This window comes from Protopterus annectens, chromosome 2.part1 (assembly GCF_019279795.1).
Source record: "Protopterus annectens isolate FY-2018-M chromosome 2.part1, PAN1.0, whole genome shotgun sequence".
Classification (NCBI taxonomy): domain Eukaryota; kingdom Metazoa; phylum Chordata; order Ceratodontiformes; family Protopteridae; genus Protopterus; species Protopterus annectens.
Window position 1 is genome coordinate 236877232 of NC_056729.1, and position 16377 is coordinate 236893608.

The window sequence follows — 16377 nt, forward strand, 5'->3', positions numbered from 1 at the left end:
ACACATACCATAAACATTCATATAGTATCAGCTTATCCATATGTTGATGACAACCATAGGCCTTTTATCTCCTAGAATGAAATCTGTCTAAATTAAAAGTGACCTCTAACTTAATACATATGTACATAAAGACCTTTAACATTTAACATTTAACATCTCAGAATTATATTCTATACCACATAGTGTACATTTCCCAGTCCATATCATATATGACTGCTAGCTTAATAAATATCTATGTAAATTCATTATGACATTTAACTTGTCAGAAGTATATTCTATGCCACATAATATACATATTCCCAGCCCATATCTTCCTATCATTTTTATATCCCTATCCAAATTGAAACAGCAATGAATATAGTTAAACTACCATTAGTAAATTTACTAATAAAGTATACTATATCCTATTAGTACAATGGCAAAGTTCATTTCTTGTTTACTCTTACTAATAATAATTATCCAGAAAGCAATTTCAGACATCACTTGGCACTGATTCTTAAATATTTGCTAGCTTGCACATTTGCTTGAAATTTCATATGCTGAGTGAGTTCTTCATGTAACTGAGGGGTCTATATTAGATCGACAAAATCTCCTTCCATCAATAACTTAGTCATCAATCCCAATCCATCAAAATTAACTTCAGTGAACATCAACATTTTTTACAGGGTAAGTAGCCAATTGGCCACTACCCCACCAATATACACATTGCACTAAATCAAACCCATCACACCTCCCCAACAATATATACCAACTTCAAGACTGCGCTAGTTGGGAAAAGGGCAAAGTCATGGTGTTTGCCAATTGGTTACTTACCGTGTAAAAATGTCAGTGTTTGCTGAAGTTAATTTTGATGGATAGGCATGAATGAATAAGATGCCAATGAAAGAAGATTTCGACAAGCTAATATAGACCCTTAACTTAGTAAACAATAACCCTGGAAGAGGCATATAATAGCAGACAGATTATTACACATTTAAGTATGTTTATAGTCATGTTTCATATCCTTTGAGCACCCTTTGTGGGACACATCCCATCTACTATACTTGACTACTCTGCTTTGGTGTGCAGCAAATCAGGCCAAATAACAGAATAAAGAGACCAGTAATCTTACCTTACTTTACTAATAAATCATGGCAGCCCTTGGGTTATTGCAAAATGTAGCTGGAAATCACTTCACCCTTCTTGGAAATTTACACTGGTGATCCATAGTATGTTCTCATGGTTTATTCCATCTCCATCTTTGACCAGATGTCTTTTAGTCTCAGGATGCATCGTAAGTAAAAACAGAAACAGGAAACCTCCAAATGCTAAGCAGGCATCATCCACTGTCTAGCATCCCATACTTACATTTTATTTTAAGCGCTGAGGCAATGGCTTCTACTGGCAGTCTCATGCCATAGAAATTCATACAATAACCATCTCTTTATGTGCCTGTCTTGCAATATCCATGTCTGAGTTCTCTTCTTTCAGTACAGTACATGGCACCTTACTGGATCTGTTTCCTGGTGAATTCTAGTCATGCCCACACATATATCCCCTACTATATATATATATATATATATATATATATATATATATATATATATATGATAGATTTTGTATAATTTTCTTCATTTCTAGTTCAAATTTGCCAGCACAAAGATAACTCTCTGACCCACTTTCCCCTTCTGCAAGACATATTTCTCATTTCAATCTGTGCTGCTTGTTCTATAATCACTTGATCTATTTCCTCATGATACTCTGTCCTTTCTTCCTCTACAGTTAGTAACACTGAACTTTCACGCCCCCTTACCAAGTATACTTACCACCCACTGCCTTCTTGCATATTATTACACTCTTGCTTTCCCTGGTGGGGAACCTATGCTCTTATACACCCTGATCTACCTTCAAACATGAGCGAAAGATTCCCCGCACTGTGAGCTCTGTTGACTGGACTGTATAGCCAGTTAAATGTATCTGATATTTTAATTTCCTGCTCACTCTTCAATAAATACAACAGCATGTACCTTTGCAAACCTTTCCTATAACCGATAACTTAGATTCTCGCCCCTCATTCAAGCCTCAGGATCTTCTTATCTCTGTTGCACCAAAACCATCCATTACCTCAGCTGCTGAATGTCCTTTCATGGGAATCCAGTGGTAAATTCTATAGGTTTCATGCTTCTCAACCTCATAGTACAAGAAATCTGGACAAAGCCTGACGTAAGGCAGACCAAAAGCCCAAAAATGGGGACCGATTTTAAATATTGTTGTAAACTTAGAAAGTTGATAGAACAACAGGATTTGTCTTTACATTCATTTTTCTAGAGAATATGAAGTCTGAAACTCAAGTGTATGTTATTATTTACTGACTTCATTTCTTAGATCATACCAGTGATTTGCTAGAAAACCACAGATTTTATGAAAAATAGACCAAAAATAGAATAAAAAATCGTGACATTCTGCGAAAATCTGAGCAGTTGAAAGCTATGTTTTGCTTTCTGCTCTGTTTCATATGCCAGCTTTCTAGTGCATCCATTTATACTCTCAGTCTTCACTCCAGCAAGCTCTGGATGCATGACACCCACTTTAGCATTCAGGCCATCTAGACTGCATAGAGCTTGGTATAATTTATCATTCTTAATGCAATATGTTTCATCATCTGACTTTGCTAGCAAAATCCTTGGCAGCTTTACTATCATTAAATAATACTGCTGAGTTAGTTAGCCACCATTTAAAATCATCATAATAATTTTCCTTTTTAGCTGTAAACAGATTGCACACATAAAGTTGCTATTATCAAATACGTTGACAGCAACTCTTGAATACTCCACTCAGTTTTATACTCAGTGAGCTGAGTAGATTATTTAAACATTTAGCCAAGTGTTGGTAGCATAATTAATGGTCTAAAATATTTGAAGTTTGAGGATCTGGCACCTTTTGGAATGAGTTTGATGATGACATGCTTCCATTCTACAGGCAGGCCATTTTTAGTGCAGTAATGTTTGTAGATGAAGGGAAAGGAGATTATAATGTGTTCTTTGCATAGTAATATAAATCAAGGCTGTATACCATCTGATCCTATGGGAAAATCTGAGAGGATGTGATCTGTCAGACTTTCTATTCCTTTACACCATTTTTGATGGTGAGAACATCAGCTTGTTGTAGTTATACATGGAAAGGTAACAACATTTGTTAGGAAGTTTACCAGAGATAGAGTTGTCATGTTGTCAGTGATAATGTCTTTTCCCAGGGGATTTTACATTAGGAGAGTGCAATAGAATACAGCTGAGTAGGTCTCTGAACTGTTTTTCACAACTTTGGAGAGAGGCCTTGCATGTTTATATGCAGCTGGTTTTATTTTTACTTTTTTTATGATATATTTCAATGCAGTAGTATTTCTATTTTCTGTTGTTGGGGAAATTTTTCACTGTTCTTAGGCTGAAGCACTTAAAAAAGTCATTTAGTTCTTTTGTAGGCAAGCTGCTTTGCATATATTTAAAAAAAAGTTTATGATTTTAGAGAAATTGTTGCCTTACAATTAAGGATGGTCTCAATAAGTGCAGGGTGTAGGAGCTACTGCTTCATTAGAAAGTATCATCTGCCACAGTTAGTTGAAGATACTTCATATTTTAGGGCTAAGATTTTTTTTATGTATTTGTCAAATGCTTATCATTATGAAGACTGATTTATTATTTGAAATAGATGGGGATTGGTCATTAAAAGAGTGTAGAAGAATGCAATTATTTGAATTTTTTGAGATACATATGACTGAGAGTAGTGGGATAGAATATTTCTCGGCTGGTCTAGTTGGCACCTGTACGACTTGGATGAAGCCAAGGTCTATCAGAATGCCTTCTACCTCTGTGTTGGGGGTTATAATGATCAACATTGTAAAGGTCTAGATTAATAATATTTTTAAAGGCTTTGAACTGAGCAGTTTTTGACTGATGAGACATCTCAATCTGCTTTTGGTTCTTGGAAGAAAATGGAAAGAAATTAATATTACTTGATAGTTGGAGTTTTTAAGTATCTATTTAGAGTCAGCCAGATTGGCCTGTGATCATTTTGAGGGGTGTTTTGTGGTTTTGTGGAGATATTACTATAATAATAAGAAAAATACCTCCTCATACTCTTACCTGGACTAGTGGGAGAGGTAACTGAACTCAGGAAAATGATTTCTTAGGCTGGGAGTGTACATTTTTACAAAGGATCTGGTTATGCCAGCTATATCTGGGAACTGTGTGAGAAATGAACCAAGGCATTTAGCTTTAACAAGGATGCTTCCTACTTTGCATGGGAATCTTTCAGTTGTGTACTGTTTTCTTGAGGGTAGAGGCTTCAGTTTATGATGAAAGACAATTGTGACCCTGAATTAGTTTCTAGGTAGCTGTATCTCATTGTATATCTGAGAAATTATTGTAAAGAGAAGATGTTATTTTTATAATCTGAGGTGTTGGAAGAGCAGAAAGTTTGCTGTATGGAAGAGTATACCACTTATGTAGTTATTGATAAGAGTGTAAAATGGTAATTATTTCTTAATTTAGAGTTGTGTTTGAGATACAGGAGGTTATTTAGGAACATTTCCTAGATTATAGGTGGGTGTGATTTATAAGAGTTTCTGGAATAGGTATTATAAGAAATTAGTAGGAATGTGCAAAGAAGTGGATTTTCCCATTGTATGGAGAGTAAAGATGCTGGTATTTATGAAAAATAGGGAACAAAGAAAAGATAGACTAGATATTAGCTATGACAAGGAAGGAAGCTGTGGTGTGGTGTGCACCAGTGGAGGATAGTGTGTTGTCTGGACTGGGGTGGACTTATTGCTGAAACAAGAATGAAGAAGGTTTGCAGTATGTGGTAAGGCAAATTAGAAATATACTTTACCCTAAGATATAGAACTATTGATAGTGTTATACATATACATACATACATATATATATATATATATATATATATATATATATATATATATATATATATAGATCTACACACACACACACACACACACACACACACACACACACACACACACACACACACACACACACACACACACACACAGACACACACACACACACACACACACACACATGTGTATATATATATATATATATATATATATATATATATATATATATATATATATATATTTAGATGTAGATATAATTTGATAAATAGATTGCTTGAGAGACTGGTGGATAGATATAGATAGGTATAGATATAGAATAAATATGAATAATGATATTGATAGATAGATAGATAGATAGATAGATAGATAGATAGATAGATAGATAGATAGATATACAGTAGCTTATCAATATTGCTAATGAGAGTTATTGGAGTAATTTTTCTTAGACTTATTTAGAAACAGAGTGAATGTAATTAGGTTCAAAGGTTCATAGCTGCTTAAGTAGCTATTGCTCTATAAGGATTATAAGAAGCTTGGCCTTACCTCCAGTGGTAATTTATAACCCTTATATTGTATGTACATATAACCCAGAGATGGGCAAAACAAGGATATGTTGGGGCATTTACTTGATACACAGGAATTACTGATGCACAAGAAAATAATTTTCTTGGGTGGCAAAAGCCACGGTACCTTTAGGCTGGGCTTGCATAGGCCCCAGGGCCGATAGCCTAGTACTCACCTAGGAAACTATGAACCTGATGAAAAAGTAAACCAATGAAAAAGAAAACAAAATTACTGACTGTACAAATGCAATGAGGAAGTTAGAAGAAGCAGACAAAGTAAAAAAAATTAAATGCAGTTAATAGAATTGCAGTAATTAAAAGCAAAGACGTGCTGGTCATTGCAGTAAGTCAATGCTTATTAAAATATTAACTGGACAGCTTTGGGGATGGAAGAGGCTACTCGGAAACAGACATAGGGAGGTGAAGTAAGGACAAAAAAGCAACGAGTTACAGCAGGTATAGGTTCATAGGTGTGTTCATAGGTGTGTACTAGGCTAATGGTCCTGGAGCCTTTACAAGTTTAGCCCATAGGATTACCCTGGCATTGTGCCACCCGACCTTAGTTCCCAGTGCCTCTGTTGAGTAAAGCCACTGGAGTGATCCCTGGGGTGAATTTTCTATTCCCCATCCACTCATCAAGATTTCTCTTGAAGAGAACCAGTGAGGTGCTCTGTTTGAAATTTATGGAAAGTCTATTCCATAGCATGGGCAGTCTCTAGATTATGAACTTGTTCCTCCAGCATGTTCGGTTGATTGTGGCAATGAGGTTGAGGTCTCTGGAGCATGTGGTGTGGCGGGATTGGGATTTCTTCAGATGTAGCATTTCTAACAGAGCTGGGTCAGACATGAATTTCTAAGTCAAGCAGACATCGCCTCTAAGTAGGCCATATGAGACAGTGAATAGCTGGAGTTTTTTTAGTCTGTCCATATAGGACAAATGTTTAAGGCCTAGGATCCTCTTTGTGAGGTACATTTGTGGCCTCTCTAGTTGTTGCAGGTGTTTAGTTAGGTACATGCCAAATGAGACATTGTACTCAATGACTGGCCTAATGACGGAAGAGTAGAAGGAGACAATGATGTTTTTCTTCCTGGATGCAAAACCCTTAGTAATGAGATGTGCCACATAGAAGGACTTTCTGACCATAGTGGCAATGTGATGGTCAAAAGTGTGGCTGGTGTCAACCTGTGTTCCCAGATCTCTTATAATGCCTACTGTTTTCAGTGGACTATTGGTAATTCATGGGAACCGGGTTTTTCCCAAAGGGGATGACGACACATTTTTTGGCATTGAGCTTAAGGCCATGGTTCTGACACCAGTCGTTGGTCTCAGTGAGGCCTTTCTGTAGGATGTCAATATCACTTTGGGAGTTAATAATAGCTCCCAATTTGCAATTCATCTGCAAACTTTGTCAGCCAGAGTCCCTTCATGTTGGCCTGGACTTCAGGGAAGTAGATACCAAACAGGGGAGGACCCAAGACCAAATCCAGTGGGTCTCCACTCATGACTGGTCACCAGTCTGACTTGGAGTCATCTACTTTCACACTGTGGGTTCTACCTGTGAGCCAATTTGCAATCCACCTAGTGATATAGGGGTCGATGTCTAGCTTACTGAGTTTTTCTATGATCCCTGAGTGGGGAATGGTATCAAAGGTATTAGCCAGATCAAGGTAGGCTGTATGAACCACCTTGCCTTCATCCACATCTCTGGTGACTGACTCAAAGAAGTTGACCAAGTTGAGCAGGCATGATCTACCCTTCACAAAACCAAACTGTGTGGAATCCAGAGTTTGGAGATTCTTTATATCCTTGTTTATTAGGTCCATGATGATGCGTTCCATAGCTTTGCATATCAGACTCGTTAGGCTAATGGGGCGATAGTTCCCAGGGTCTATAGTCACTCCTCCTTTGTGGAAAGGGATGACTGTAGCAGTGCGCCATTCGGTAGGGACAAAGCCTGAGGTGAGGCTGTGACTGAACAGGGCACACAGGTGAATTGCCAGTTCACTCTGCAGTTCATGTAGAACACAGCCAGGGATATTGTCAGGTCCCATAGAAGCTGTATTCTTGGCCTTGGACAGTGCTGGTTTAACCTGTGCAGCAGTAATACTAGGTGCCTGGCAATCTACTGGTATTGTGACTGGTCCCATAGGGGGGAGAGAGAGGTAAAGTTGGCACTGAATCTGACAGCCAGTATATTGGCAATATCTGTTGGCTCAGTATAGGAGGTACCATTGTGCAGTAGCTCAGAGCAAATCTGGGTATTGCCGTGCGATTCTTTACATAACTATAGAAGGCCTTCTGGTTGTCTTTACTATCTGCTGCAATTTTGTTTTCATAGCTAGCTTTAGAGGATTTGATGAGGGATCCCAACTTTTTGTTGAGGCCGATTAGGAAGTTTTTCCAGTCTTGGGACTTCACCTTATTCCGCATCAGTTTCCTCCTTCTGTTGTAGAGTTTGTTTATGGGAAGGCACCACCAGATTGGCTTCCTTTTTTTGGAGGAGAGCATCTTGGCTCAATTGGGTTTGGCGAGATCCATGCATTTGTGTACGTGTCTGTACAGTGCATTGGTGTATGATTCGATGGTCATGCAACTGATCTCCATTTGCATGGGTGCAGTGAAGTTTGCCACCTCTATTTTTAGGAGCCCAAAGTTAGCTTTGGAGAAGTTTTTCATAGTGGTTACCTTTGCAGGGGGATTGGGAGGAATGGGGATTTCCAAGGTGATTAATTTGTGGTCAGATCTAACCAGGGAAGAGTTGACTATTGATGTAGTGCAATGGTCGCCCATGTTAGTAATGACCAGTTCAAGGATGTTGCTACCTCTAGTGGAGGTAAGAACGAGCTGGTCCAGGGCATTGGAATTAATGAATTCCAGGAAATGTTGGGCAAGTGCATTGGTACACGAGTAGTTTTTCCAATTAATGGAGGGGTAGCTGACGTCACCTAGTATAAGAGTGCTAGCTTGGACTTTAATATTCTCCAGTGTGCTTAGGAACTTGGAGTGTGAGTCTTGGGTCATGGTTGGGGACCTATAGCAGGTTATGATCTGAATCACTGTCTTACCCAGTGTTAGCTGCACCTGAAGTATCTCAGATGCATTATGTTGGGATACCAGTCTGGAGGTGTGCGCATCCTTTATGAATATGGAAACACCGCTGCCTTTGGAACTTCTGTCCAAGTTCTGGGGCTGAAAAGTGTGGAATGAGTTACAGCCTGGTAGTGCATGGGTGCTTTCTGCTGCCTTGAACCAGGTCCCTGTTATAGCACAAATGTCGATGTTCTCCATTTTAAGGAGTGCTTTGAGCATGTGCGTTTTGAGATTTAGACTTCTAGCATTGAGCGGCATGACCCTCAGATTGCATTTGTTTGTAGCTGTTACTGGGGTAATTTTGTCTTTGGAACACCACCTAAAAAAGGCACTATAGGGGTGGCAAGATCCTTGGCCAGTATCTGGAAGCCCAGGGATGACAGATGCAAGCCATCCCTGGCAAAGCCTAGAGGTCTGTCAATCATGTCATCCTAGGCAGACAGATACTGATTTCCCTTAGAATTACACCAGAAACAGCCAATTGTTGAAATCAATCATTTTCTGCTTGTACTGTAGTATCATTCTGGTATACAAACTGATCACTAAGTAGCACTGCCCTAAAGAGAACAATTATCCTTCCGATTTACAGCAATTTATCTTTATAGGTATATTAATTAATTACACAGATTATACTGAAGTTAGTCACAAAGAATCTTTTTTTAAATGCTTTTTTGTAAGGCAATCATCTTTAAAATCAAAATTCATTAATTATCATTATCAGACTGTAACTTGTAACAGGCCAATTCCTATTTTTAATTCAGTTATTTAGGTGTCTGTTTTATGCCAATCTTCCTGAAACATGCCAGTAAGACAACAGAATAGCAACATTGCACTTTGGCAAAACCGTATATCAAAGGTGCTTTTTAACAGATGTAGTGACTCTCTTAAGGCTTCAGCAGTACAATGTGTTCAAATGGAGTATACCATACATAATAGAGGATGACAGTTGGATCAAGGAAAGATTTTTTTTAATTGCTTTTGCCTGACAGTTCACCAGTGTGCAGGGTGAAGGTGACCCATTTAGCAGTCGCTTATTCTACAGAATATAAGCATGGGGTTATTAGAAGTACATGCAGGTGGGATGAGTTGAGTTGTACAGCTGAGAGTTTAACACATTAACAATGGCAGCACTCTGCACTAACATGAACATGGCAACAATCATCTGAGACACCATGTATAAAAATAAGTAGAACCTAGACTGACTGGTTGGCAGACATGAAAAACCAGGACTCAGTGCAGTACAGCAGGTAAGGGAAATGCCAGAAAGATCAGAAGTGTAGTTGAAAAAGCAGTACCCGAGCAAATCTTATAGACATGTAGTAGGCAGAATGTGACTAACCACAATAAGCACATGCAGTCAAATGCTCACCAGCTGCATGTTCATCTCTTGATTATAACACACATCAGCATGCTAAAGTCTGCCAAAATTGCAACATACATATCTTTTTCAATTGTATCCCAAATTCACATAGCAAATTATGTTATGTTATGTGAAACAGAAGCAACATTAGCATTTGCAAATGTAATAAATGAAATGAGCTTTTCAGCAAGGATTATATATGGTTAAGCAAATACTGTAATAGAGTAGGACAGAATAAATACGATATGAGCTTGCAGATGAGCAATGCCCTGTGTATATATACCTATAAGCCCTTTCTGCAGTTTCCTTCTGTAAATCCCCTACAGTAGCATACAGAATACAAAAGAAATGTGACTGTGAGGGATCCTTGATTTTTAAGGTTACCATTCAAGGTATAACTTCATTCTATAAACAAAGAGATTTAATTAAACTTAGAGTCTAAATTGCTAATGACAGCCAATCGCCTCAAGAAACAGCAGGCAGCATTAGAGTAAATAGAGTTAATCAAATAGTTCAGGTAATTGCCAACTCCTGGAGTAGAGTACAGTAAGTCTGTGCACACAGTGAGAATTCCAAAGTAGAGTACAGTAAGTCTGTGCACGCAGTGAGTATTCCAAAGTAGAGTACAGTAAGTCTGCACACAGTGAGAATTCCAAAGTAAAGTACAGTAAGTCTGTGCACACAGTGAGAATTCCAAATTAGAGTACAGTGGGTCTGTGTACGCAGTGAGAATTCCAAAGTAGAGTACAGTGAGTCTGTGCACGCAGTGAGAATTCCAAAGTAGAGTACAGTAAGTCTGTGCACGCAGTGAGAATTCCAAAGTAGAGTACAGTAAGTCTGTGCACACAGTGAGAATTCCAAAGTAGAGTACAGTAAGTCTGTGTACACAGTGAGAATTCCAAAGTAGAGTACAGTAAGTCTGTGCACGCAGTGAGAATTCCAAAGTAGAGTACAGTGAGTCTGTGCACGCAGTGAGAATTCCAAATTAGAGTACAGTGAGTCTGTGCACGCAGTGAGAATTCCAAAGTAGAGTACAGTGAGTCTGTGCACACAGTGAGAATTCCAAAGTAGAGTACAGTGAGTCTGTGCACGCAGTGAGAATTCCAAAGTAGAGTACAGTAAGTCTGTGCACGCAGTGAGAATTCCAAAGTAGAGTACAGTAAGTCTGTGCACACAGTGAGAATTCCAAAGTAGAGTACAGTAAGTCTGTGCATACAGTGAGAATTCCAAAGTAGAGTACAGTAAGTCTGTGCACGCAGTGAGAATTCCAGAGTACAGTAAGTCTGTGCACACAGTGAGAATTCCAACGTTGAGTACAGTAAGTCTGTGCACACAGTGAGAATTCCAAAGTTGAGTACAGTAAGTCTGTGCACGCAGTGAGAATTCCAAAGAGGTGCATTATGTACTGATGAAAATCAAGAGTGTCATCTTATGGAAACAAATCACTGTGCCATTTCAAAAATATATTACAGCAGGCTATATTGTTTCACTCACTGTGTGATAATAGTTGATAGTTTTGTTTTGATAAAGGCACGTGTATATGTTCTCAATCCCTTTCTCAACACAAGCGAAAATAATGCTTTATGAATTATATACCATCTTGCATTACATATGTTCTCCATTCCTACCCTAGGTTATTGCAATAACATAGTAAACAGCTTAGAAGTTATCTTGCTGTCCTACTGTACCACGGTTTCACTTCTGCACCTTTCAGCTTAGGTGCTAAGAATCTGTTGTGTTTTTGTATTTGGGTGTACTACCTAATTTTATTAATGCATATTGTGTGAGCAGAATAGTGATTATTTCTCTGAAATGTGTTCATTTTGCATGTACAGCCACAGTTAATGTGCATCCTCTTGCTGTCATCTGTATTGTGCAATTTTCATGAATGCATTCTGCATAACTATATTCTTTCCCAAATATCATTACTGAAGACATACAACAGTGATGCCCCCATTTTTCTATAAGTAAAAGTGAAAGAAGGAAGGAAGAAGGAACCATGAGACAAAATAATTCAAATACTGTAAATCAGTTGACACTGGCCTGGATTCTATGAAGTTTGTGGAATCCTACACATTACACTAATATAAAAGATGTGGATAACAATGGAATATGCAAATATTCCAGTAAGCTCAGAATATTGGAGTATCTCAGTAGTAACAGCAAAATTTAAATCACTCCCAGATAATCTGTAAGTAATGAAAAATCGCTGACAAAGTGTGATGTATATTAACAGTTACAGAAAGAATCTCACAATATAAGCAGCCTAACAGTCATAAACAGATATCTATAACAGAATCTCTGTAGTGTCCTTAAAGACAACTACAGAATTTCAGTGTAAGTCTGTCAGAAACTTTTCTAATGAAAGAATTAATAAAGGCAAAGGGCAATCACAGCCACATAGCCACAGCTAACATTAGCTAACAAAGGGTGTGGGGCTTGAGTAGGAAACACAGCTAATGTACACACCCAAGGAAGGTTAGAGATAGAAAATAAGCTGGGGGATATGGGTAAAGAAAAGAGACACACAAGAGGTATGCTAGAATATAAAATCTGAGGGAAAATCAGAGAGTCATTGACAATATTCTTTTGTGGTGGCATAGGCCCCAGTTTTTTTAAATTTTTTAAGAATAGAAGGAAAGCTAAACATAGGAGAAAAAGAGAAGAAAGCAATCACAGCAGGTATAGCCATAGAACAATTTCACAACACATGACAGACAAAGGTTGCAAAAAAAAATAATTGGGACAAGTAAGTTATACTGAAGAACAATGCACAACATGGGCTATGGGAAGCTTCAAACGGGGTGGGGATGTGAACCAGCCATTGTGAAATGCAGAAAAGCATTATCTGCCTGTGCATTATCACATTGTGACTTGTTGCACACTGTATGGCAGTCATCCCCGGATGTGTATGACCAATGGTAGATGTGTGTGTGTTGTAGCATAATAAGTAAGGATCATAGTACACATTAGATAAATAAACACATATCCAAGTAGTCTGTCAGTGGTATAAGTGTACATCAAACAAAATCACAAAGAGTCTCACACAAGGGATGGGGCTAGGCTTAAATGGCTTCTAAAGGGCAGTTAGCTTAGTACTAACCTATGAACCTATGAACCTATGAAATGAACAAATGCAGATCCAGGAATGTTAGATTATTCCAGCAGAGGAAGAAACAGAACTTCCAAACATACACGTGAAAAGCAAACAAGAAAGCATGATACCAAACAGCAGTACTTCAGCAAAGCTAAATACACAAGAAGGTGTACACAACCCAAACATACACATTCAGATGAAGATCATAGCTGATATGAAACTGAAATTGATGTGTACATCTGCAATCTAAAATATGTTAATTAACATGCAGTCGACATGTGAGTTCTGTTAATAAAAATATGAGACTAAAAGTGTATTAGAATACATTTTGGGTCTTATCTAAAACACAATTCAAGATGAAATGGTGCAAACATTAGCAAGTAGCACAGTTATAATCAACAGATTTGCTGCTAGCAAATAGTTCCTCATGCACACACCTTCCTGTGTTACATTATCTATACTTATACACATGTTCAATAAATTAACTTGTCATTGACATTGTATCCATTAAATAATGTGAGTAACTTAGTCTAGGTCATGCAATGGTGCATAACACAGCTTAACAGTGGAAATAATGATATGACCTGTGCAGCTGTTTATTGCCAACTTTAAGCAAGGCAAGCATATGTAAAGCAACCGCATGTAAGATATCCTGACTTTTGAAGTGAAGTATGCCCTGACACTGCCTCAAGCCATATTAACATAATTATAATTGGGTAGAAGAAAAGCTTGAAAATGACAGCATAACATTACTTTTGGGACCTGCACTATTTAATAATGATGTCTGCCTTAGTAAAATGCCCAGCTGAGTGTCTGACAAAATGTCAGTATTTCCATTCATTTTCCCTTGCATATTTTCCCTGATCACTTATGTTTGTATGTGAATGAAAATTGTAGTCTTTGTACATAGTGAATCATATGAACACCAACCATTTAACACTGTGAAAATGAAGAAAAAGTGAGATGGCAATCACTTGAAAAATACGTAAGCCAGATGGCAAAAAGCTGTGCCAGGCAGCATGGTCATTGGCTGACCCCACATCAATATTAGTAATCCAATACTAACAATTAGAAATAATGCTCACTCATAAACAAAATTACAGCCTGTTATGAGAATCTAGAATATGTTGTACAAACAGTATTGTCTGCCTACAACTGTATACATGGATACCTAAATTTATTAGCAATCCCTTCTTTGCAAAATGCAAACATCCTGATGATGCTTGCTGATTATGAAATGGTGCAAATAAATAGGTTCATAGGTTCATAGGTGATTACTAACCTAATGGCACCAGAGCCTTTACAAGCCTAATCAATTATACCCATGATGCGACAGTATTATATTTTAATTCCCCAGATATGGGATGGGGTAGTTTCAGGGTAGAGGGTCTTTTATTTGTTGGAGCCCTGACAGTACTTATCCAAATTCTTTTTAAAGAGAGTGATAGGCAGGCTTTCTTTTATGAAGATGAGAAGTTTGTTCCATAAACGAGGTAGCCTTTTGGATACGAATCTCTGTCTCCAGTAGATTCTCTTAGAGTCACTAATAACATTCAGTTCCATGGAATGTGTAACATTCATATGATTTTTATTACGAATATGTAACATTTTCATCAGGGCTAGATTAGAGAATGCCTTGTAGGTCAGGCATAAGTCACCTCTCAATAAATTATATGAGACAGAGTAAATGGATATTACCTTTAGTCGGTCTGCATAAGACATGTCTCTTACACTTTGTATTTTTTTAGTGAGAAACCTCTGGCACCACTCCAGTTAGTATAAGTGCCTGGTTATGCACATGCAGAAGGGAGCATTGTACTCAATTAAGGGCCTGATGAGGGCCAAGTTCAATGGCACTATGACTTCATTTGTTCTTGATGCCATTTCTTTACTTATAAGTTGAGCCACACAGAAGGATTTCCTCAGTCAACTTTTAAGGGAGTGCTTTCAATATTATAATTTTCAGGGATATCTAATTTACTGAAGGGTATGATTATGCATTTTTTAACATTTAGTCTCAGACCATGGTTTTGACACTAGTTGTTTGCCATTTTCAGGCCTGTTTGTAGGATATCATCATCATTTGGGGATTCAGTGATTGCTCCCAGCTTACAGTCATCAGCAGACTTGGCGAGGCAGAGGGCCCTGATATTGACCTTCACTTCAGAGACATATAAACCAAACAGGATGGCCCCCAACAGTGAGCCCTGTGGGACACTGCTAGTACCGGGTTTCTTATCAGAAGTGGATTCACCTATCCATGTTATAGGAAGTTATAGGAAGTTACTAGGCTATTGGCCCTGAGGGCCATATAACCCTAGCCAAGAGTTTAGGCCATGTTTAGACAAGTCATCACCAGATGCCCCTGTCCAACAGGGACACAGGTGGAATCCCAGGAGTATATTTTCTGTTTCTGATCCAGTTATCCAGGCTGCGCTTAAAAAGGTGTAAATAGGCACTCTGCTTGATGTAGAGAGAGTCTATTCCACAGATGGGGGAGTGTCTGGGACACAAATCTGTCCTGCCAAGACCTCACAGACCAGGTTGTGGCTGTTCATGTGGATTACTCAAGTGGAGCTTGACTTGTGGATATGCAAAATTGTTACAAATTCCACTGATGTATAGAATGAAGTTGGCAGTTCTTAGGATAATTTGGGAGTTGCCAGTTTACAAAGTTTGTTATATGGAATTATGAGTGTAGTTTGATCAAATTTAGCCCCACATGTTTTGCAGTTCTGGAACCTCCAAACTGCTCTTTTAAGGGGATTATATGCAACTGATTTCTTGTTTTGGTAATAGGTCAATGTTATATTTCTTGTTCAGGACAATGCTTTGTATATACTTTCAAAAGAGTGAAAATGGAACATTGACTGCAGTCTTGATCAAGAGTGTATAATAACAAAAATACAATATCAAAGTCTCACTGCAGGTAATACAGTAATTTTGATGTGTAAAACTGAATAGAAACCTGTGCATTTGAGACTGACAATCCCCAGGGTATGGAATATGCACTGTCCTATGCACCTTCCTCAGTGATTGTGTAATCTCGGAGTTAATATATATAATTAACAGGGGGTGTAGGTGGTGCTGGGGTTCTTGCTCCTCTGCAAAAATAATGTTATCCAGATGAGTTTCTATTCACTTTTGGACAGCAAGAATGCTGTATTTTCTGATGGAAGACATTGCCAAAATTGTGCTTCTCAACATAATATATGCTTGCTCATGGTCAAACATATTTTCTCTTATTTTTGTTGGGTTTTGTTAACTTACTTTATAACTGTATACAAATTAAAAAAATAGCTTAGAAAATTCCTTTACAATTCTATGAAAGGCTGATACTTCACAAAAAAATGAATAATTTTCAAGCTTTGTAGC